Source organism: Pinus tabuliformis, chromosome Q (genome assembly GCF_031772625.1).
Source record: "Pinus tabuliformis cultivar Carrire ecotype Pingquan chromosome Q, CPIR1, whole genome shotgun sequence".
In the NCBI taxonomy this organism is placed as follows: domain Eukaryota; kingdom Viridiplantae; phylum Streptophyta; class Pinopsida; order Pinales; family Pinaceae; genus Pinus; species Pinus tabuliformis.
The window spans coordinates 1,014,122,660-1,014,126,824 of record NC_142296.1 but is presented as its reverse complement, the minus strand read 5'-3'; positions in this window follow the sequence as shown (position 1 = coordinate 1,014,126,824).

Here is a 4,165-nt window from a genome sequence, read left to right as displayed (position 1 = left end):
CCCAATCACCCAATTACACTTTAACTAGCCGACATGGCCAGTCGACTGGCCATATGGCCGCTCAACCATTCAATTTTACGCTTTGCAAACAAATTCAAAGTTAGATTCATGCGATTTGATGGAATGAAGGGGAAGACACTTACCTGCGCGCGGCTGCACACGATTTTTCGGTTTTTGGACGATGGGGAGCGGATCTACCTGCTGCATGCGGCGTACACAGGCCCGGAAGCTCGTGGTAACCGGATGCCAACGCTGGAGTGGACGGATTTGCTTGCATGCGCCCGCATTTCATCTCAGATGACGGTGCTGTGAATGGCATCCACTTGAGCAGGTTGAACTGTTACAGGATCCCCGCGAGGGGTCTCGTAACAGTCCTTTCTCCTTGGGTGCGTGCTGCATGATGGCGGTTCTGATCACGATCCCGGAGCTCTTGATGCCTGTGGTATGAGATCCCATCATTTTTCTATTTGGAAATGGCTTTCTCACGAGAACTCATCGATTTCCTTTGTTTGTGCAGGGACTTGGCCGCATGTCGACACAGGTGGTGGAGCATGGTGACAGCAACGTGCAAGGATGCTTAACAGAGGCTTGCATGCATCCAAACCAAGCCATGGTCGCGAAATCTCCTTTTACGACGAATTCTGGCCGCCCAAAACTCCTACAGGAAGTTTCCTGTAGACACAGAGCTTCCTGTAGAAAGTTCGGCCTTCCTGTAGAGAGTCTGCACTTTCCTGTAGAGAATCTGCGCCTTCCTGTAGAAAGACTGCGCCCTCCTGTAGAAAAACTGTGCCTTCCTGTAGAAAGACAGCAGTTTCCTGTAGAAGATTCAAACCATGATAAAATTGCACATACCTTGAAAAACATAAGCATTCTTGGAGGAGGAGCTTGTGAGGTGTCCTGGCTGCATGAGAAGGACCTTTGACTTTGACTTGAGAGGCTTTCTCTCCTCCATAGAACACCTGCAATCTGCATGCAAATTTCACATAATAGCTTATTGATCTTGTTTTTTCCTTTTTTTTTTCTTTTTTTTTGAAAGATAGCAGGGGCGCCTCAAATGAGGTTTTCACCCTTACCACCTGCCTTAAGCGCCTCAGAGAGGTTTTCACTCAAGGATCTTTATTTCTTTTTCTCTTTTTTTTTGAAAGATAGCAAGGGCGCCTCAGATGAGGTTTTCACCCCTACCACCTGCCTTGGGCGCCTCAGAAAGGTTTTCACCCAAGGATCTTTATTATTATTTTTTTTTTTTTAGATTCTTCAGGGTGTGCCCAAAGCAGGGGCAGGACCCTTCTCTATGACCAATACTGCTTTCTCCATAGTTTTGATGAACTCTTGTCTGGAGGGAGGCCTCCTGTAGATCTTCAATCGATGCCCGTTGACAAGCATGGGGATGGCTTCCTCATCAATGGTCCGGATAAGAACAGATCCATTGTCATGAAATTTTTCCACTGAATATGGCCCTAGCCATCTGGTTCTCAGCTTCCCCTTGAAATATTTGTATCTGGAATCATACAACAAAGCCCAATCTCCCGGCTGAAATTGCTTGTCATGGAGATGCTGGTCATGCCACACCTTCCTCTGAAGTTGAACCACTTCTGAGTGAAGGAGGGCCTGCATGCGGTGCTCATCCAGTCCATTCAGCTGCAATAGCCTTTCTTGTTGTGCATGGCTGAGATCTAGATCCAGCTGAGCTGCCATCCTCAAAGTGTTATACTCAAACTCAATGGACAGCAAAGCTTTCTTCCCATAGACCAGCTCATAAGGTGTGAAGCCGGTGGTGGTCTTCCAAGTGGTGTTGTAAGCCCGTGTGGCTTCAACCAGGCAATCTGCCCAGTCCTTTCTGTTGCTGCTCACCACTTTAGTCAAGATCCCTTCTAATGCTCTATTGGTGACTTCCACCTGCCCATTTGCTTGAGGATGATAGGGAGTGGAAGTTCTATGCTTGATCTTGTGATGAGCTAGGAGATCTTCAACCAGGTGGGAGGTGAACTGGCTCCCTTGATTGGTGACCAGCTCTCTTGGATAGCCAAACTTATAGAAGATGTTCTCTCTTAGGAACTCGGCCACTTTTTCTTCTGTTGCTACTTTGATTGCTTTGGTCTCTGTCCACTTCATCAGGTAGTCAGTGCACACAATGATGTAGGATCTTTGCCTCGAAGAGGGATTGATTGGACCCACAAAGTCCATGCCCCACTTCTCAAATGGCTCAAGAGTCACTTGAGGTTGGAGAGGCATCTCATCCCTTTGGGTCGGTTTCCCCATTCTCTGGCATTGGTCACACTGGCTGACATATCTTCTGACATCTTGATGAAGTGTGGGCCAATAGTAACCTGCCTGCAGGATCTTGAAGGCAGTTCTCTTTGCTGCAAAATGTCCTCCACAAGGCCCATCATGACAGGTGAGGAGGATGTCAAAGACTTCCTCCTCCCTTACACAACGCCTTAAGATCTGATCGGGGCCAAGCTTGAACAGATTGCCCCCAATCCATGTAAATGAGGCACTCTTTCTGATGATTTTGCTCTTCTCTTTTGAAGAGAGGTGCGGAGGGAACTGAGCTGAAACAAGGTAGTTTTCTATATCAGCAAACCATGGAGAGAGGACTGAGATAGCAAACAGATGCTCATCAGGCATCTGGTCATCCACCGTCCCATCTTCATCTGCAGACAAATCCAATCTAGACAAGAAGTCAGCAACAACATTTTCTCTCCCTGGTTTATCAACAATGGTTAGATCAAATTGCTGCAATAAAAGTAACCATCTAATAATACGAGCATTCACATCTGGTTTATTCATCAAATATCTAATAGCAGCATGGTCAGTATGTACAAAAGTCTGGTAACCAGTAATATAATGTCGGAACTTATTCAGTGCATGGACCACAGCTAAGAATTCCTTCCCGGTTACAGTGTAATTCAGCTCTGCTTTGGACAAGTTTTTGCTAACGAAGTAAATGGCATATGGAAGTTTTTGCTCAACTTGTCCTAAGGCTGCACCTATGGCTTTGTTCGAGGCATCAGTGTGGATGTGGAAAGGTAGGGCCCAGTTTGGACCTCTCAGGATTGGAGCTGACACTAACTTGTCTTTTAATTCATTCAAACTCTTCTGACAATCGTCAGTCCAATTAAACTCCACATCTTTTGCCAACAGACCGAACAATGGCGAGGCTAGCTTGCTGAAATCTTTAATGAATCTTCGGTAATATCCTGCTAATCCCAAGAAACTCCTAACATCCCTTACCTTTTGTGGAGGTGGAACCTTTTTTATTAGAGCGATTTTGTTAGGATCCACCTGTAACCCTTGGCGAGAGATGGTATGGCCTAGCACAGTCCCTTCAGTCATTAGGAATTCACATTTTTCAGGGCTAAGGGACAAGTTCATCTCGATGCACTTGGTTAGGACCTTTCCCAAGTTGGACAATGCTTCCTGGAAGTTAGCCCCGTAAGGAGTAAAGTCATCCATATAGATTTCTACTGCATCATGGACCAACTCCGAGAAGATGCTCAAGACAGTTCTCTGGAAGGTAGCAGGAGCATTGCATAGCCCAAAGGGAAGGACACGGTAGGCAAAGGTACCCCAAGGACAAGTGAAGGTGGTCTTATCTTGGTCTTCCGGGCTGATTTGAATCTGGTTGTACCCGCTAAACCCATCCAGGAAAGAGAAGAACTTCTTTCCTGCCAGTCCATCCAACACTTGATCTATGAAAGGCAGAGGGAAATGGTCTTTCTTGGTAGCTTTGTTCAGCTCTCGGTAGTCTACACAGATTCTCCATTTCCCATTTTTCTTGGGAACCAAAACCAGAGGGGACACCCATTCACTATCTGAGATGGGGTAGATGAATCCAGCATCCAACAGTTTCTGCAATTCTTCCTTGACAATGTCCTTAAGGGCTGGATTCATTCTCCTCTGGGGTTGCCTAACTGGTTTACAATCCTCTTTGATGTATATATGATGGGTACAGACCGAGGGATGGACTCCTTTCATCTCCTTATAGCTCCAAGCAAAAGCATCTAAGTGGCTGGCCAATAGGCTACACAACTCCTTCTCCTGGGAAGGAGATAGGGAGGAGCTGATCTTTAATGCTCTCTCAGGGCCGAACTCCACACTTTTGACTCTGGGAGTGGCAAGGCTGGTTGTACAAAGGTCCACTAAGGTGCTAGCTTGGGCATCC